The following is a 21,676-nucleotide window of genomic DNA, read 5'->3' on the forward strand; positions in this document are numbered from 1 at the left end:
TCTAACGTTTCAAATAAAGAACCGATGAGATTTTGCAAATTTTATGCATTTTTTTTAAAAAAAAAGGTATCAAGCTCTTAAAAAATCACCCGTTACATACCAAAAGATAATAGTCAATGAAAAGTGGCAACCAATATTTTCCACCCTTAAATCGCTTCTTCCTTCACATATGTACATACATATGTAGCTACACTATTTATTGACCTGTTGTCAGCTTTGTGGAAATTTTAAGCCCCGACAATTGCCAAGGATTTATAGTTGTCTACCTTCATTTTCGCCTATCTCTTAATTGCTATAACGATTTGTAATGATTTCACTTTTGTCTGTACTCTACACACTTGTATATTTGGATGTATGTCGATATGTATAAACATACCCTGCAGGGAAAACCCGAACTAGTGAATCAAATTGGGAGTTCAATACTAGTACCTTATCGCCAAAAAACGAAGCTATCCGACGGTAACTAGATCTCAGTTCGACTACATACATCGTTTGCTAAAAGATCGAACTACTCAGTGGTGCGCAAATTCGGTAAGTCCAAAATAGTCACAGAAAATGTTACAAGACCCAAAGAATATAAAAAGTTTCATTAGAAATCTGGTGGCGAATTTAGAACTGGCTCGGAACTATCGAATAAGGGATGTAAAGCGAACTGGTGCGGAACTTAAAAAACGGTAATGCAGTGGTAAACGATTTTCATTTGCTAAGACATCGCCGCATTAAATTCACCAGCTGTTTGCATGCAAAAGAGATTTATCGCAAACCAATTCTGTTTTTAAATGTACTAGAAGCAAAAAAATTCTGAATTAAAGATTTTCCCCACGGGGTATGTACGTCGTTGTTGTCAATTCGGCAACGTTAAAATATTAGCGGCTTAAACTTTTGGGTTCGCTGTTTGGGGGTAGCTGTGATGTAGGTGAGATTGTGTGAGGGCAGATAAAATACTCACTCTTGCCGATACTCTGAGAAATCGAATAGCACTCCTAGCTTTACGGTTACGAGTGCGTTATGGAAAGTTTCAAATATATCTATTTGTACATTGTGAGCGCCCTCTGTGAGTAACAGAAGGGGTGAAATTGCCCCACCCGGGGTTATTTTACAAGAAAAATGGAAAAAAAATTACTAAGGTCAAAAAACCCCAACTAATACGTGCCCGGGTTTACCCGAACTTATGCTTTTCTCGTTCTTTTATTTCATTTTATTTCTTTCGTTTATTTTATTTGTACTCATTTTTCTGTTTGATGCTAATTTCGCTAAGTTTTATTTTTCATTTCCCTATGAGCGTACTTACACTGAATGAGTTGTAAAAAATTTTCCTGCATTCAATTCAAAACGAAATCCTTCATCTCCATTACTGTCCGCAATCTCATCGCTTTAATAAACTTAAATGAAGCTTTATTAAAGTATTAATAAAAATCAATAAATCTTTGTCGACAACGGCGTATGTACATATTCGCCACCCTTGGCAATGCAACCTAAACATTTTTATACTTTTTTCTTCGCCATTCTTTGGTCTCTGATCTTTTCTTGCGCCGAGCCACTCAGGCACGTCGCCTTCATTGTCGTCGCTGTAGCTCGGTCTGTCCACAAAAGTGGCAAGCATACTTCACAAGTATCTGGCCCGAAGTATGCGATGCAGTTGAGGAGTTCCTTTGTCAAGCGGAAATAGGGTGTAGCCAGAATAATTTATTGGGAGGGGTTATTCAATCAAAAGTGGGAAAAATACTAACTAAAACGAAGAGTTTCTGAATTCTAAGGTAAGTAGTAGTTAGTCAGTGAGAGTATCTAGAGCTTTAGAGCCTTAATCATTGTCCTGTCATTAGAAAGCATTGGAAATCCAATTGGCATGAGAATGCCATTCTGTTGTTACACATTCCGCCAAATGATCCTCCCCGGTAGGCACACCCTTTCAAATATACCAACATAATAAATTACAGTGTGCTAAAGCAGATTACTTTAATGATGACGTTCGAGCGCCCGCAATGATGCCGCTATTTGCTGCTTCTGCCGTTGCTGCTCGTATCTTGTCACTGTCAGTCGTTCAGTTAGTCTGTCCATATAGAGGGCCACTCAAGAGCTGATTTTCTCCGCCGCTGCAGACGAATATCAATTGCACCTATTTTCGCTGATTTATATACTCACAACGTCAGTCGGCACGTCAACTCTTCCACATCCACCATTTCTTCCTCTCTCACCGCGCTGCTGCTCCTATCATCGACTGGCTGGCAGTTGGAGAAGTGATCTTGTAGCCAGTAACAGCTGTGTGCTACGACGACAGCACCGACTCCAGCCGCCATATGTGTGATATTTGACAGCTGTAGCATCATTTGGCGTGTCGTGGTGAGCCGTGACGTGGCAGCTCAGACGCCACTGGCAGTGGAATGCATGTGCCCGTGAGTGTATCTTCCATTTTGTAAGTGATTTCTGAATCATGCCCTAAGGCGTCTGTCTGATTTCGCTTGAATTTGACATTTGTACAAGCGGAAGGCGCATAAATTAGCATTAATTTTCGGGCGGCATTTTGAGGTGAATGATAGTTGACAGAATTGGTTCACTGGATTTGCTGCGTGAAATATGAGAGTGTATGTATGTATGTATGTAGGCACAAGTAGCGATGCCTCACAAGGCAGGAAATAAAGAAATGGTAGAATGTGATGATTTTGAGGATGAGTTCTTGAGTTAATTGCGAAACTTTTGTGGGGGTGAGAAAGAAAGAGTATTTTTAATTAAAAAAAGGCTTAAAAAAGTTGTACGCGCGATAAAACGGAAACCGCTTCCTACTATCCATATTCTACGAGTATTTTTCTGCATAATAATAAAAAACAATTAACTTAATCTCAATAGTAATAGTATTTTTAATCTTAGTCTTAATTTTGATATTAATCGTAATCCTGGTCTTAATACCAATCTCAATCTTTTTTTTTCTTAATCTTAATATCAATCTTAACCTTAATCTAAATCCCAATCTTAACCTTAATCTAAATCTTGATCTTAATGTTACTGTTAATCTTAATCTTAATTTTAAATTTTAAACTTAATTTTAGTCTTAGTCTTAATCTTAATCTTAATCTTTGTTTTTATGCTAATCTAAATTTTAATCTTAATGTCAATGTTAATATTAAGTTTAATCTTAATCTTAATCTTTCATTGCAATTCTGGCAACTGTCTTTTAATTCACCACTGTATTTCGAAAGCCAAAAGTCTTCCGTAAGACAATTATCCTGAAAGCTCTTTACGGTTTTTCGAAAGATTAATTGAAAGATCTGCTAACGAGAGGCCTTAGCGTTATGCTGTTCGCATTTTAGCAATATAAATATATATTTTTTTCTTTTTAAAACGATAAAAATTAATAAATAATAAAAAACTATATTATATAAATGAATATATATAGTAATGAAAAATTTTATCAAAAAAGAAGAAAATAGTACTTAAAAATTAAATTAGACTAAACTTATTTTTATTTAAAAAAAAGGCAAAAAAAAATAAAAATGTGTATAAGATCCTAAAATTAAATGAAATCAAAAAATATATTTTTCTTTTTAAAACAATAGAATCTTAAAGTTAGAAGAATATTAAATTAACAAAATAATAACAAACCAAATTTAAATAAAGAAAAATGAAATAAAATAAATTTCTAAAAAGTAAATGAAATTAAAAAAAATTTATATAAACTTCTTTCTTACACAATAAAATCTCAAACTTATAATAAAATTAACTAAATTAAATAAAAAAATAAATAAATAAAAGAATAAAAAAATACATTAAATAAGTTTCTAAAAATTAAATGAAATAAAAAAGTAAATATATATGTAATTTAAAAAAAAACTAAATAAAAAAAAGTAAAATAAAAATTTCGCTACGCCAGAACTCGAACTCGGATCTCTAGATTGGAACGCCTGTGCCTTCCTACTCCGCTTTTGAGACTGTTCGAGCAACACTAACTAAATGATATAATACTTGGCTTGTTACACGAACGGCTTTTTGGAATCCACACGGGTCCTAAACTGAAGGATCGCACAATCGCACTCCTAGGCTTTGATTCGAACAGAGTAGGAATCAATTTGGTACACTTTTGGAGTGGATAGTCTTAATCCACCCAAAGTACAATTAAATTTATTACTCAATATATTCTGGCACAACGATATAGCTATATCTATTATTCTTAGTTTTGAAAACTTATACCAATCATAAGGTTTCCTTAAGTTAAAAAGTTTGACCCTGGCTGGTAGTATCCCGTCGGGTACCCTCTGAAAGTTCCCATATCTTTCCGGCTATGGTTAGGCATTATGCATTGTCAAGTTGGCAATCTCGATTAGACTAGATTAATATTTAGATGAAGGAGCAAGCTACCTAGTACCTGTCTTAAAAGATCTTACTTCGTCTCTAGTGGGGTGGAGGTGTCCTTTGGTTTTCCTGGCTGATATTTCCGGTTCGAGGGACTCACCTTGTCTGCTAACTTCTGTATATTTTCAGATGTTTTGGTGTTCCTTCATCCTTCATACAGATATGTATATTAATTTGGCCTAACGGAGCTCCATAGCTGACCGATGAAGGTTCCTGGACCTTGTTAAGAATATTTAATAGTTCACTGGCCATGACTTAACTATGCCCCGGTACCCAAATTAGTTAAATAAATTATGTATGTATGTGGATGCGATGAGCTTTAGTGGCTGAATGGAACTCCACATAAAATGTGAAGTGAATCATGTTTGCTTTCAAGACAAGAAGCGCTGCCTTGCTTTCTGCATACTGTCTCGGACAAAGTTTAGTGGCATGCACTTCAACTTGAAAGGCATAGTTAATGTTCTAAGGTGTATACCGTAGACTCCTTGCGCCGAAATCTGGTCTGTCTTGGAGCTATCAGTACAACAGATGTGGCTATCTTTGCGGGGTTTCAGTCATTCATTGCCTCAGTTAGCTCTGTTTGGAAACAAGACTTTGAAGTGATATGTGAAGCTATACCTCGGTATACACAGGTCAACGAAACTAATGCGCTTCCCGTTCCGCTTCCTCTACAAGCCTGGTCTTCTTAGATTTGATGCCTAGCCTATTTTAACTGGACTATTTGGGGACTATGTTTAGCCATTCTTCGTGGTGACTTCAAAGTAGGAAGACATCGAGTCCCTGGTCACTCTGAAGGAAGAGTAAGTAGTTCGTTTACTATTTTTCATAAAGAAGACATTCCTTACCCTGTGGCCATCTTTCATTGCCAAAAACCTGACCCTTTCCTCCACAAAAGTAAAGTTACTATTTCAGTTTTGATAACGTGAATTATGGCGTCAGTTAATTCCGGATTCGAAACGAAACACCCTGCACTAACTTTAAGTTTATTAAATTTCCACACAAGACCCCACAAGAACACATAACTGAGGCATTAAAGCCTTTCTATTGTGCCGCTTTTTTTGCGCTTCATCAAAATTCCTTGAAAATTTTAAACCAACACACCTAATACCTTGCTAACAGCCACACTTGTAAGCTTAAGTCTTGCCCAGCTCCTTTCATATTCTTGCCGTTACGAAGAAAGCTTAACAAACTAAAAGTGAACCACAAGAAGCCGCATACAAATAATATTCCTAGAGAATAGCTTCAAATATTTACTCATACATGAAGTAACTCCCCCTACGCCAACCACATTGATGGTTTGTATAGAAGTGTCTTCTTTGGTCGACAGTTGCCAACGGCCATTCTTTCCAAAAAAAAAAGGAACAAACCTACAAGTTACCCTATCTCTCCGTTCAGTACGTAACTGCATTTTTGCTGAGTATTTTTCTTTGGTGCTGACTTCCTCAAAGTGTGGTTGGTTGGTACGAGTATGTTATGGTAAATAGACAGTTAGCCTTCGGGCAAAACATTATTCATATGCGTTAGAGGAGAGTTCTTACATACATACATACACATGAATGTATGCAGTAATGTCTCTGAGATATGCCCTCTTGCAATTGTAGATGATAAATTTTTATGCAGCAGCAATTCGTATGGCGGCACTGTGAAGTGTTTCGTTGCTGAGATTCTCAGCATTCAATTAATAATAATTATATGCAGAGTGCCAATGCAGCGAAAAAGGAGAAGCAAAATGAATTGCGGAAATGTTTATATGTGATTATGTTTTCCATTTTTTTCTCCTTTTTTTTGTGAATGAATATGAATCACAATTGAAGATAGTAGAAATTTGAGAATAACTGACTTCAATTTGTCATTCTTAAGAGGTGTTTATCAGGAAATGAATAAATTATTGAAAGAGATAAATCTAGTAAGACTTTTTGAATGCAGCATGCATAAAATTATGCAGCTTTACCTTCATACGAGTAGAAATAAATTGACGAGTTGAAGCGAAATTCTCCCAGTAATACCCATCAGTTAGCGTAACACGATACTCATAAAAAGCTACATATGTACCCTGCAGAAAAAAATTATCAATTGATAAAAAATAACCAACTTATAGTTAGCTTTTTTTGCGGGGTTTCGATAAATACCTAACTTTTAATTAGCTATTATTAAACTAACTTTAAGTTAGTTGTAAAGTCGTGTAGGAGTCATGCAGATATTACCGGGAGTTTTTTTTTCTTTAAACAAACTTCTGTTTAAATATGCTCATACAAAAATTACTTTGAGTACAATTTTTTTCTGCACTTCACAGATGCTTTCTCTAATGCAGGACAAACAAAATAAAGATCGAAATTTTCTTTTATGATTTTGATGTTATGTTTGATGGGAATCAAACAATGAAATGTAAACAAATAAGCAAATATGTAATGTTAAATAAAGTTAATAAATAAAAACTTAAAAAATTTAAAATCTTTTTTTTATTTACGTCCAAAAGTAGTTAGCTACAAGTTAGCTGACATCTAAAGTTGACTGCTGGATAGTAATAAGTTAGCTATAAAGTAGCCCCGTTTCCTGCAGATCAGCCGACATTCTTGTTCACCATGGCATCAAAGTCGGCAGAAACAATTTTTTTATAGCATCAATAGGACAAATGAGTAAAATTTTGCACCAAAGTGACCGTCCAGAATTTATGCCAAAGCCACTCTTTATTCCCGGCTTTGAAGGGCACGCTTTTCTCTTGAGATTTGTGTATGATTCTAGGCCTTAAGACTAAATTTGATCACTCTTTTTCTTCAGCTAAGTTCAACTCAAGCTACCGGGTAGTTAAAAAAAATGGAAGTGTAATCGAAATATTGGGTGCTATTTAGTTAACCAAAAAAAGAAGTTGTGAAGAATAGGAACGCAGATCTACTAAGAAAAGATTATGCTTTCAGTTCTACAGTGGTTGTGAGCGTAAAAGGCTGACAACAAAGCCCGCAAAAAAACCTGCTAGAAATTTAAAAATTGTTATGACTTATGCCGGATTTCCATTAGGCATTAAATGGTACAAATTATAATGGCCAAAAATATCTGTGTGTTTATGAGGCAGAAGTTTTAGCTATAAATGAGGTGGCAGTATACCATAGTACGCATACCGTAAATAAGACTACGATTAACATCTTTTCGGGCAGCCAGGCGGCCCACAAATCAATGAACGCGGTAATGATAAGATCCAAGCTCTAAATTCAAGGCCGGCCTCTTATGGGTCCTGGGACATAGAGATATTAACGGAAATTGGGTGATGATTTAGGGAGGAAAGCAGAGGAGTAATTTTGATACCCATGGCAACCTACAAATTAGGGATTAGAAATAAGATGACTGAAGAAGCGGGCAGGTTATGGCTAAAGGAGGGCACTTGTGGAACAACCAGGGTACGAAGGCCACAAGAAGTTAAGAAAAGGACGAAGAGTTGCTCAGCCTCCCAAGAGAGGATACTGCAATGGTCACGGGGTGACGAATCATTGGCTATTTCGCAGGCACTCTTTAAGACTAGAAATATTCTCCCACGAATATTACAGAAGTTGCAAAGAGGAGGAAGTTGTCCAGCTTTGGTCAAGAGAAGAGCAGGCTTTTTAGATAGGCACTTCTTTAGCTCAGTAACGGAATTATTAGGCGTAGGAATAAAAAAATATCGCTTAATCTCTTTGTACCGCTGCTCGTTGCCATCCTAGCCGAAACAACTGGGAAATCGCAGTGTTTAAAGCTACATACATATATTGTTACCAAAAGCTGCCAATGCAACACCTCAAAGAAATGAAAGTCCGAAGGAAGTGAGTGGGAAGAGCTAGATATGTTGACAGGTGGAAATTTAGCCCGAAAATTTTATCAGAAAATAGGGCTGTATTCGAAAGATTTCAAGACTGAGACTGGTTTCTACAGAATCGAAGAAGAAAAATCTGGTAACCAGAGAACATTCGTGACGTAGCGATAGCTCTTACGGCTTTTTAATCAAGAATAACCCAGAGGAAAGTTTTTACACGAAACTGGCATGCCGCGCTCCACCGAAATACGGCGAGAATAGAAATAACCCTTCTGAAAAACAACAAAGCCTCTGCTGAAAACATGCCCGAAGATTGAAATCTCAGTGTTTTTTTCGATCCAAAAGAAGAGAGCCCTTTCCGTTTGGGCCAGTTATCGAATAATAAGCTCTTTGTGTATTGCATAAAAGGTCATATCGACTATTCTGCGTGAAATACTGAAGCCCTATATTAACCAATTGGTTGATCAGTAAGCCTTCAGACTAGGTCAAACCCTGGAAAAAGGCCCCGCAAATCTAAAACGGCTATTTAGAGTGAGACAGAGGACAAACCTCAGCTCTGTCAAAAATAGGAAGAACCTCAAACGAGGCTTTAGACCACTGATGGGCACTGCCTTGCCCGTGGCCAAAGCTCTTTTAAGCTTCCTATACATTTTGTATAGGCGCGTGCACAGTAAAAGCTCTCTCTGCTCATCGCCGCTTTAGACCACAGCCTAGAAGGTAGGTCTGTCGAAGAACGCAAGCAGGTGCTAAATACTTTGGGCTCGGTAGGCAATTGGAAAGCAGGAATTGTCAATCGGCGAAGTTTATTGATTTCGGTCTAATCCAAAAAGCAGTTGTAGTGAAGTGTATAATTTTTTTTCGTTTCTCTAGTTTTAAAAAACATGCTGTGCTACCATGACCCTTTGTGCTCAATATATCATAATTACAGACGTCAATAAACCTCGCTGTATCATGTGAAACTCGTATATACCGAATTATCATTCATTTAATTTATTTTTAGCAATTTCTTCTTTTCAAATTTAATGGAATAATTAATTTTCCGTTTATAAGACATTCTTGGACAAATATATTTGAAAATATGTGTATATACATACATTAGAGAGCGTACCAGAAAAAAAGTTCACCGTATACCGCTAAGTGTAAAGTATTTGTACAAGGAAATTTCGAAGTTTTTTGGCTGAAGCTGAACGCTTTTTTACATGTTCTCGGCATTCACAGTCGGACCTTAAATCATGATACATCGATGTTATTGTCTCCAAAGTTCATTGATCTCACCCAGCAAAAAACACGATTACCACAGAAACGAAAGTGGAAACGAGCTAGGCGATAGGAATCGCTTACCCCTTCGCTTCAGGAAGGCCTTATTTTAACATGGGCATGTCATTGGCGGTAAGCCCTTACCCGCAGCATTGCCTTCAAACGAAGGGAGAACGCATGGATAAACAGAATCCAGAGAAGCGAACAAAGAATGCCTTACAGAGAAACTAATGTACAACGCCTAGATAAGTACATACTTATTTACATAAAATTGAAATCAGAAAATATCTTAAAAGATTAAAATTAATTAAATTTTGTATAAATCAGTGTTTATACATACATATGTATGTATTTAGGTATTTAGATTTTACTTAAAAGTCGGTATGTACATACATGCATATTTAATTAAGCTTAAAATTGTACTTCCTCACTCTTGTACTTCACTTCATTGACTGACTTCAACTTCGCTGCAAATTGAACAAAGCAAAACATGATTTTTATGCGAGACAAATTTCCACAGAAAGTAACGGTAGAAAAAGAATTTTTGAATATTCATTCCATTTGTCAGCTGACTACGATGCAGCATTCTACTTCGCATTCTCCGAAATTAAGCAAAGAAGCGAAATAAAAAAAAAAAATATTGTAGGACATTCTACTTTGCATTCCCTGAAATAAAGCAAAAAAGTGAAACAAATAAAATATTGTAGGACATTCTACTTTGCATTCCCTGAAATGAAGCAAAGAAGCGAAACAAATAAAATATTGTAGAACATTCTACTTTGCATTACCGCCAATGCCTAAAAGAAGCGAAAAAATTCGAAGGCATTATAACGCTATGCCTTCTAGAACACGTTACCACTAAAAGCGATTACCGATTTTTTGCTGGGCAAGTACCAATTTTTAGGGCTTACCCACCAGATCTCAGTTCCTACCACCCTAATGTTAGTAGATTAAAGCCATCCAAAACTCATAAAATTTTACTAAGGAAGTTTTTTCATTGTTCCAGTGGAACTATTTAAAAAAAATGTATTATCGAGTGTAGTTGTCACAGAAAAATGTAACAAGGAAAAAAAATAAAATAAAACGAAATTGTCCTGCAAACACACTTTAGACTCAGGGGTGTGCGACGAACATTTTTTGTTTGCTTGTAAAGTGGCACGGTCTAATGTACATATGTATGTATATCGTCTACTTTGTAACTACATATTACATTTTCCGCATGTTGACACAACACCAACAATTAGACTACATTCCTCTACCCTCAATTAAAAGCCTACAATGCTGACTGCTGACCCTTCGCACCCAATCGTGCAACCCTTCAAATTGTAACATTTTACATTTCTCAATTCACTGTTGTGGACATAAACAGACAGTTGGTGAAAATTTAATTTTCCCTTACTTCTAATAAAATTGACAAAGTATGTATTAATTTGTTGCACGAACAGCAGAGTTAGAGTAACTCGATCGCTGCAAAGTGGTTGCGGACTCTCTGCATTGGTAAAGCTGATGGTTGTGAAGTGTTATTGTGTTGTTACTCGGTACTAGTTATGAGTACTTTGTGCGCCGCTTGATTGCATGTCATTTGATGTTTGTGTGTTTGTTTTTGTTGTCATTTCGCTTTCTTTTTCATGCGGAGTGCTTTAACACACATTAATGAATTTTCTTTTGATTAAATGCTTGCTTGTTTGTTTGTTTGTTTGCTGTTTTTGTCAATTAAATGATACACAGCAGGGAGTGAGTGAGGGTAGAAATTCATACATATGTGAGATGCTTTACAAATTTTATAACCACTTTCACCAAAGAAAGCAAAAGGGTACATAAGTCGTTTGTGCGCAATTGACTTGCATGCAACTCGTTGACAAATTGAAAATTTATAAGCATATTTAATTTAGAGTGTGAGAAAATATTTTCCTTTCGCCCTAGGAAGTGGAAAGCTAAATGAGCGACAAAGAGTTGTGAAACTCAGTTTTTCAGCTCAAAGAAAATAAGAGGGGAGCGAATAAAAGATTATTGCAATTAATTTAACCATAAAGTAAATAAGGCCGCAGATGAGGCATGCAATTGCATACAAATTACGAGCTGCACATAGCGTTACACTTTCTGTGGCATAAATTCGACAAAGAATTGCGCTTTCGCTTGCCTGCTTGGTGGCGCGCGGCGTGGCATCCAACAGCAATTGTCTCATTCCAGCGCAAGTGACAACAATTGCTCCCTACTAACAGCATACTTTGACTATGGAAATTTACTTGCAGAGAATGCAAATACATACATACACACATTTACTCAAAGGAAGGAGCACGAAAGACTTCCATCTCATGCCAGGAGTGCTCTCCCATTTAACTATACTAAATCACTTTGCAATATGAAATTAAAATGCCTGCTGGCAACGCGACAGTAGCTCGGTAATATTTATCCCTTTGCATTTTTGTGCGCAGACGACAAAAGTGTTTGCCTTGCATGCTGCCAGTAACTTTGTGGGAGAATTTTGAAAAGCCAGCTTTTGAAGAGAAAAAATGGCCGAAAGAATTCGTTATTATTATTGGTGAAAAGGCTATAAAAAAGGGGCTGAATCAGTGCAAATGTAATATCTTTGTTTATGTAATGGGCACAGCTCAAGTCAAAACGAAGTTACCCTCAGTACGAATATCGAGGGATCTTACCAAAGAATGGTTTGTGGTCCCAGAGAAGTATCTTGCGTTCATAACAAAGAGCTTAATGAGAACGAAAAAAGAGGAAATGAGGAAAAATATAATTATACAATTAGTATTGAGGACTGTTAGATATACATATATTCCTGTTTGTATAGTGCAAGCAGGTTTAAGAAATCTTGCGAAAGCAGTAATACTGTGGAATAACCTCTGAGATTCCGGCTCACTGTACCTGGCGGCGATTTGGCTAAAATATTACAAAACACTGGCATCTAAGATTGGATTTTCTCCCGGACACAGGATAAATTAGAGCCACGGTCATGGAACCCGCTTCATATATTTGTTCAAGCAGCAGCAACATCACAAATGTATTCCCGGGTCTGCGAAGATATGGACTTTCTGACTATGCTTGGACAGGAAATTTCATGTGGAAATTCCTGAACGGAAAGTCTAGGCAAGTGGGATTTCTGACCTTGACACTTGATATGCGTGTGAGTTGGTACATAAATGGATCAAGAATGGAAAACAGAACTGGCGCAAGTATTTATGGACCCGACATTTAACTTTTTAGTGGCAGAGGTGACCGCCAAGCCGAATGCTTAACCAAATATCCATTCATCATTCTTATAATTGCTAATAATATTTAATACTGAGAGCGGACTCCCATGGGTTGTTTTCTTTTAATCAGAATATAAACTTTAAATTATTTAAGGTTGACCATAGTTTTTGAGAAATTTCGAGTGGGTTTAAGGATTGAAAAAAAACTATGGTTTTGCTATTTTGAACCTTCGTAGTCAAATAAAGAACCATATTTTTTAAAAGTTAACGATTTTTTTTTCTTTTATAATCAGTATTCTTGTAGTTCGAATTGGAATAAATCTTCGAGTGACACAGATACTTCATAAAATGAAAATGGAAATGAATAATGAAGATAATTTTCGAAGACTTTTGTTTATAAAAGTCATCAATAAAAATCAGTCAGTGACTTTTACTTTTAAAAGTCATCAATATAAATCAGTCACCGACTTTTATGTTTTAAGTTATAATTGTTATTTTGGATTTATAAAACAAAAATCATAAATAACTGTTATTTTAGGAGTAATTAAATAAAAGTCAAAAAATAACTGTTAAAGAGCGATATTTTTAAAAAAAGTTGTAACTGTTAAGGTCCCTGAAATAAAGTAAAACTAATTTTTAAAATTGACTCTAATTTGGGTAATAAATAATACTCCTTTTTAAGTTGAGCTATACAAAATTGGTTTCATTTGGTGGTCTTCAAGCTTTGTGGGCAATAAGAATGTTAATTTTAGAGTTTGTGGGTTGAGAATCATGTGGCATTTTCTTGTACTTTTTGAATAATGGAATTTTTTCTTAGGAAACTTCCACGTGTGTTTTGCCATGCTATGCCATGATGTTTGTTTTTACGTTTTTATTTTAAACCTATATACCGTAGTCATCGTATGTTATCGATAATCGTTGAGTTTTTACAGATAACTCTATGCTGTGTGGAAAGGCGTGAGGAAAGTTACGATCTGAACATAAATGAGCTCGCGCATATATTTATGCACTGCCAGCTGCTCCAAAACCTATTCCCAAGGAGGTGCATTTAATACGTCTTCAATGTATTTTCTGTTACTCGTACTTTCATCATATAAATTTCAGAGTCGTTCTGATGTAAAGCGAAGTTGAATGCGACTCATTTAAAAATTTATGAGCAAAATCCGTCATTTGAATTGCAAGTGTCGTAAATACTTGTACCGTGAAGGAGTTAAATGAATGTGGGCTTACATACATACATACATACATATGTACAACAAACATATTTACACATTTATGCACTGCACTGTTCACCATATGAAACTGCAACACAACGTAAATTGCAACAATGCAAATGAAAACAAAGAATAACTTGGCAACACCGAGACCCGCCGGCGCAGCAATGGTGGCGACAGCAGTGGCAGGTGGGCTCCAAGGCAGCCCACAGCGTTGGTCCATCAACTCGGCTTGGCAAAGAACGCACCCACAACCCATATGCACTTGCACACTAACACAGATGCATGCAAATCCGCATACATATGTGCGGCCATTTAAAATTCATATGCAAATGTGTATCGGTGTGTGTCGGTGTGTGTTGGTGTGTGCATTGTGCGGCGTCACCCAACCGAAATGCATGAATGAATGCGTTAATTTTGCATGAAGCACAACAACAACAACAACAACAACGTCAGCCAGCAACCAACAGCATGCATCATGACGCGTCAACTTCTTCGACTTCAATTGTTGCCCGTCGACCGAGCGCCGAGCGCCGCCCGCTATAAGCCGTGATTGTTGCTCTCTGCCAGTGTTGCTGCTGCTGCAAAAAAAAAAATAAGTTTTCATTTTCAACTTCGTCATCGTCACCGTCATTGTGGCAACTTGACTGCCATCGCTCATTCGCTCACTCACTCACTCACTCGACTATTGCCGAATTCAATAGCGCTGCACATTTGTTGTTGTTGTTGTTGTTGCTGTTGTTGTTGTAATGAGTTAAATAGTGAGTGTAATGAGGCAATGACCCCATTTTTGTTTGCTCTATGCACATCGCCGAAGAAGTTGCATCAAAAGCTTTGGAATGTTGCAGCTAAAGGCGACTAAGCGAAGCGGAGCGAAGGATGTGTGTGTCACTTGGAAGACACACACGCACGCACAGAGGATAAAAACTTATTCAATTAAACGAATGAGCTTTTGCATTCCAACACGGAAGGGTTACGAAGAGCAAGTGACTGCCTGCGTTTTGTAAAGCTGAATGGGTGGTATGGGTGGGCTAGAGGGGCAGAGGCCATAAAGCTACAGCAAACAATCTAAGAAATTTATAAGCGTCTCAACTACTTAAGTAAAATATTTGTGTTTAAATGACACGGGATTGAAGAGGGACTCTACCTGGTTGGGAGTGGGAAGCATCCGATCAGCGGAAGGACATTCATATATGTACATATGTATGTATGTATGTAGGGTACCAGAAATTGGTAGAGATTATAAAGCACCCTGTTTCTCAGGTTTACAGTATCATTGGTTGCTCATTGGTTTTGTGGCCTAAGGCAGAAAATACGGATTCAGAAACAGAGATACAAAGCTTATATTAAAAGTTTAAGATAGGTTAGAACGACAAACCTTGTATGGCTTTGTGTGTTCCAACCAACCCGTGTGGTCTTCCAACGATGTGAATCCACATTCCTCTATGATGGTATTCCTGCTCATCGTTAAAGTTGGACATTTGCAGATAAAGTGCTCTACTATTTCCTGTTCGTTATCATATATGCAGTATTTTTACTTAAGTAATTCATTGTGAGCGATGACCGCATAACTTCGTCTAAAAACGAGTGGCAGCCTGTCGGCATTACTCCATTTTTGTAGACATTTTCCGGTGTATAGTTTTTTTATTGTCGAACTCATCAGCAGCCTCATTTAAAGTTTCTTCGACCTTTCCTGACTCTTTAATAAAACTGAGAAAAATTTTAGCGCTGGTTGTCGAAATATTAGCAAAGCAAATACATACATATGTATTATATGTAGGGCAGAGGAAAAATTAGAGAGCGAATTCGGTCAATGCTTTCTCGCACCGATGTAATACCAATCACCAGCATCGATGTCCAGAAGGCACTTGATATATAAAGGGCATACTTCTCAATACTTTTGAATGGCCACACAGGTGGCACTTTTGATAAAGAAGAACGCATACCAATGTATACTTGCCTTCGCATTGCCCTTTCCTTTTTTCAACTTTTTAGTGACGATTGTATTCAGCTGTTGCGTAATTAGGAAAAAAATATATATTCTCAAATCGAAAAGATGTGAAATAAGTTTTCATATAGAATGGGGTAAGACCACTGCTTAATTAAAATTACTGTTTTTCCCAGCAGACATTTGGAGTCTTATATGTGATAAGGAGTCCTATACGCTCATAATAAGCTCATTTAAGAGTCCAAAAGGAAGGTGTTTACCTTCCTACGAAGGTCGACTTATACGAGCTTAAATTCGTACATCAAATGCACCTCAATATGAGTCATATTGGACTCTTACAGGCCTCATATACGGCTCTTTTCGGACTCTTCAAGAAAATTTTTGCCCTCATTTATGAATCAATTCAGACTCTTTTTGAGGCTCATAAATGACTCTTATTGGCGGCCAGTGTGGTGTAGTGATTAGCAGTGTGCGCTACCATACCGCAGGACCTGGGTTCACCCCAAATAAAAAACAAAAAATTCTTTCTAATAGCGGTCGCCCCTCGGCAGGTAATGACAAACCTCCGAGTGTATTTCTGCGACGAACAACAGCTTCTCATAAAAATACAATCGCCGTTCGGAGCAGGCGTAAAACTGTAGGTCCCTCCCATTTGTGTGACAACATCAAGGCGCTTGCCGCAAATCGGAGGAGAAGCTCGGCCAAATACTAATATCATAATGTGTAACCGCGAATCTATTATTATTATTACAAATGACTCTTATCGGCTTCGTAACTCTCTCGGATTCTTATTTTATTCTTTATTTGAGCTTCTAAGACCGAACCTGAGCGAACAGAATATGTTTTCGTGGTTATTACATCTGATTTTTTATCTTTCAAATATTACTATTACTTACCTCTTTTTCATATTTGATGCAAAGATTTCCGAGTCCTGAAACAAAATAGGGAAAACAAATTAGTGTTTTTCAGAGATTTTTTTTTAAACATGCAATACATTTTTAGAAATAAAGGCCACCCCTTCGTGACAAGATGGTATCGAAATATTTCTCCTCAGCTTTATATAACTTTTAGAGTAACTGGGCACATCAAGGGCACATCAAGGTCTCTTTTTTCGAGGCTATTATTTACTATTGACCAGCACTTTTTTCGCTTTTCACTCGAAAAACAAATATGGTTTGTTCAAAACGCTTCAAACTAGACGCCGCAAAGGGCTCGGATCGAGTATAAGTATGCTTTCGTGTGGTCTTTTATACCAGGTCCCTCGTAAGCAAGTCGATGGCGCTTTTTGCTCTTCACTATATCGCGTTACACACTCATTAGCTACCTTTGGTTCGCCAAAACTTAGAGATTGGCGAAACGAACGAGCAACTGGCATAAACTATTCACAATAGTCAAACTTGTTTAATATCTACATAGAAACTCATCGAGTTACTCCACTTTAATGAGGTGTTTGCAAACTCTCTTTTCTGCAATTTAGCTGTAAAAGTTTGTCGTTGCTTGCGCATTAAAATTTTTTTTGAGAAGCAGAGTTCAAACAGAGCGAGCAGATAAATTGCAAATCCAAGGAGGCTATTAGTGAACACTATCCCTCTTATCTTTTTCTTCGCAGAGGCACGGAACACTTTTGGCTTTTCAGGGTGAAACAGAGACCTTTTTGTTAAAACTTCCTACGTATTGAAATTATTTTCACGAAATTTAAGCATATCGAAATCCATGCGGTAAAAATAATGAATTTTCATTTTTTTTGGTAACGAAGCTCTATCTTTAAATTTTTATAAGCACACTTTTTTCGACACTGTACTTATCCTAATCAATAATTTTTGTTGGCTCTGATCCGCACTATTTTACCTGCAACCTGATTTAATTTTGTCTTTAAGAAAATGGTGTCTATAATTAGTTTTTGGTGAAGAAAATTACTTTTGTGTAATGCAATGCAAAAACACTTTATAAGACAACAAATGCAAACCCTATAATAAAAACATTTCATTGTCCTTAACTACGTTGAATTAAGGATAAAAAGTATTCACTACAAAGAACTGCTATTTACTTTCTACCTAAGTACCCACCTTTCATTATATTTTACCTGCTCGTAAGTTTGAGAAACATTCGTAAAATTCGAAACGACTAAGTATGTAGTTGACTTTTCGCTTTAATTTTTAAGTCATAAAACCCTTTTTTAAGTAGATATTTTACTTTAGTACCTTAAAGTGCTACATTTTATTTTTATTACATTTTCAGCCATCTACCGTTCTTTGATCCTCTTAGCTAACTACATAACTGCGTCCTATTTTATGAGCGAAAGTACTGTTTCGCAACATTTTCCACTAATTAACTTTTAGCGTATATCAGCGTTGTTGCTGCGTATCCCTCTGACATCCGCATGCTCCACGCTGCTCGACACTTACTTGCTGGTTGGATGGGCGAACATTTGTGTGTAAGTATGCACATTAGGGCGGGTCAATTTTTTTTTTTTAATATGCGCGTATAGCATAGCAGGATTCTACGTGCAATTCTAATAAAATTTTCCGAAGAAACAGGCGGTCTAAAATCAATTTGGAGTTTGTCAAATTGAGAAAATTGGTTTCGCAGAAAATGTCAAAATTTTCCCTCTTGCGCCCACTGGTGGAAGTTTAAAGAAAAACGCCCATGGTTTCTTCGGCCAATTTGCTTCCAATTGCACGTAGAATCCTTCTGTGCTACACACTCTTAGTCCAAAAAAATCTCACATAAAAATTGACCCGCCTTAATGTATTTATATTAATTTTTATTTTCTCCTGTTTCGACAGCTGGCATTCATGCAACTTAACACCGTTGAACTATTTTATGAGAGAACAGAGACTATTCGTCGATTGCCCGCTGCCGCGCTGCCTGAGTGATAACCACAAAATGCGCGTCAAAAAGCTGTTGCTTGGCAACATTGTCGTCACATTGTAGTGCAACGGGATTAGGTGGCTGAATTTTACAAGAGTAAGTGCGTATACTGAGCGCCACTGATGCTACTTGACTATAAAAATATGCTTCGCATTCGTCATGAGAGTTTGATGCTGATATACGAGCTCCATGCCATCCAGCCATCCATTCATTCGGTGCAGCATCCATTTGTACCACCATTAGTTGTTACAAAATTTATGTCCTCCTCCCAATGTGTCGCAGGGAAGCAGGCAGTCGGCGAGGGAGATAGAGCGACAGCTATAGGAGACAGGATAATAGCGGTGTCAGCTACTCACATTCACTGCCTGTGCATTTTGACATGGGAGCTTGACATTCAGCGCTTATCCTGACAAATCCAGCTGGTCGCTATCACAACGCGCGCAACAACTACGACGGCAATCATTGCCAAGCTAACAGTTGTTTTGCGTTGCCGTTTGACGACGCACTTGAACGTCTGTCTGCTGACCGCAGTGGCAGCACCCACTACTATAGATACATACGCTTTCAAATGAAGCCCAGCAGCATTACACTGACTGATTGTTGGTGTTGAACACTTGAGTACTGAAGCAGTCTCCCAGCGCCGCCGGGCGCTTGTAAAGGGGAGGCGTTTATGTTGTGAATTTTATGTGACGTTTGCGTTGTCGCAACTGCCACTTGAGACTTTTACGACTGCTGGTTGTGCTGCTGCTGCTGGTGCTGTAATTGTCGCAGTTTATGTTGCCAATGTTGCTGCCCTAAAGTTGCCATCCGACGAGGGTACTAGAGAATAAATATGTTGAGCTCAACCGGTTGCGGGTTAGTTTATGGTGTGTTGAGTTGGTTAGCAGTTGGCTGAAGTGTTGGGAATGTTGCGAAGCGTAATTGAAGCGATGATACACTTAAAATTATGGACGACTTTTAGAAATCTGCTTCATGAAACTAACTCGTTTTTCGCAGAATCTTTACAGACTATTTTTATTTGAATTGAATGTCGAATAAAATTTTGTAAGAACTTACAAAAAATAAAAGCTTTATCCAAAAAAGACTTATGCATTTCAAAAGGAAATAAAATTTAGATCCAGGAGCTGTTCAGAGAGGACAAACGCAAAAATAAAGATAACGACTAAGGACAAAGATAAAGGAAAAGACTCAAAAATATGGATACAGATAATGATTTTTGTAAGCATAACATTTTAGTGTAATTTTCTACATATTTAATTTGGCCGGAACCACCTTCTATTGATTCGCCCTGGCATCAGCCTTCTCGAAACCATCGTCTTTATGATCTGTCAACCAGTGAATAAACAATCACCCATCTATTGTCCCAGAGTTCATCTATTTTTGTTCTGCACTGTCGTAGACGGACGAAAGTGTGGCACAGCAGTTACTTGTTAAATGACAGCCTTTCTCCGATTATCAATGAATATGCCTACACGAAAGTTAGGAGGGGTGAGCTCAACCCCCGACTCTGATAATTTTCGGGTTGAAGCTTGTTGAGAATTTTGTATTCTTTGTGTAGTTCATTTCCATTTAAATTCGACCGGTACACATTTTTACATTTTTTTTTGCTTTTTGGTGTACCTAATTCCGAAAATTCATAACTTCTAAGTTTCTCGAGACTCCTTCTGGAAAAAATGTTATCGGAAAGGAAATTTTATAATCTTTTTTATCGAGTGCTAGCAAATACCCGGCTTCACTGCGCCTTAAACGTATTTTTGTGCTGTTTGATACCCGTTTTGTAATATTTCATTTACTTTGTCAATTTAATTTTTCAAACAGGCGGCAGCCCTCCCCAAAAATATTGTCGGCAGTAAAATTTTCTAAACCTTTTCAGTTTGATAACCATATTGTAATGTTGAATTTATCTGACCAATTAAATTAAATTAAAAATTTTGAAACATTCTACAAAAATATTTTCGACTTTAAGCCTTCCTGAAACTCTTTTTTTTGGCAGCCATCTTGCAATATTTTTATTTATTTTATCAATTTAGTTAAATAGCAATTTTCAAACAGGTGGCAACTCTCAAAATTCTTTCTTTCTATATTTTAGTTTAGGTTTCTAGCAATACACCGGTGAAAACTGCATTCAATTCCCTGAATTAATTTTCGTGTGATGCGCGTACAAACATACAGACAGACAGTCAAAAATTATATCTTAGTCATCTCTAAATCAAATAGGGGTCAAAACTAAAAATCCCAAACCTAACTTAATAAAATTACATACAGAGTTTTTTATCTTACGAGTGTTATTCATGTTGTTTCCAGATACTTGAAAACTTTCAATCCAAATCCGTCGAACCTGATTAACAGGCAGATGTGAACACCCCAATTATTTGTAGCATGATTGTATTGTTCAACAGAAAAAAATGTAAAATGTTTATTGCTCTATGATTTTTTCCCTTCATAATTTCTTGCAGTGTTTTTTGTGGATTGCCAACAATGGCTCCGCGTTGACATTGTTTCCTTTTGTGCCATAGCTAATGTTTGATTGTTTTATGGTAGTAATGCACGTAACTTTTGTTGTGATTACTACTCGACGTATCCTTGGTGCTCATTAAATTTATAAAAAAAAAATTATTGTTCAAAATAAGCTTAAGTGGGAAAAGTACGGAGTATAAGTACTACATTTAGACAGAAATAAAGTTAGAGGCAATGCTTCTCTTGCTTTTCTGGGTAAGGGTGAGGTAGTTGGTTCCCGGAGAATGCTATATTTTTTGGAAATAAAAGTCTAATATTCTCGCAAAAAATTGATGTATGGCCCAGATGTTGCACGATAAATAGGTAAATATGATGAATGCATTACGACCAAGAGATCTATAGTGGCCTCAACCATGCAGAGTACCTCATCCAACCGTAGAGATCCAAGATATTTCAAGAGAGCTCCAAGCGTTAGCGATTGTATGAACACAATACCTTTTCTGTCTTCTTGCAACCAACACCCACTCGCGAAGCAGGTGAACTAACTGGATGCATAAAATATACACGTATCTTTCTAGTAGAGTCTCTAAACAATTTC

The 21,676-nt window shown here is 37.0% G+C and overlaps 1 protein-coding gene across 1 annotated transcript in view; it reads right to left on the reverse strand.

Moving 5' to 3' along the window:
• The window catches only part of LOC118742070 (transcription factor SPT20 homolog), a gene marked incomplete at its 3' end in the record, with an annotated part of 210,209 nt that overhangs the window by 145,428 nt on the left and 43,105 nt on the right, over positions 1–21,676 (reverse strand). The window contains exon 2 of the mRNA XM_036474038.1: positions 16,647–16,681. The remainder of the gene's footprint in view (positions 1–16,646; positions 16,682–21,676) is intronic.

Source organism: Rhagoletis pomonella, unplaced genomic scaffold (genome assembly GCF_013731165.1).
Source record: "Rhagoletis pomonella isolate Grant_MI unplaced genomic scaffold, Rhpom_1.0 Rhpom_scaffold_00006, whole genome shotgun sequence".
NCBI lineage: Eukaryota > Metazoa > Arthropoda > Insecta > Diptera > Tephritidae > Rhagoletis > Rhagoletis pomonella.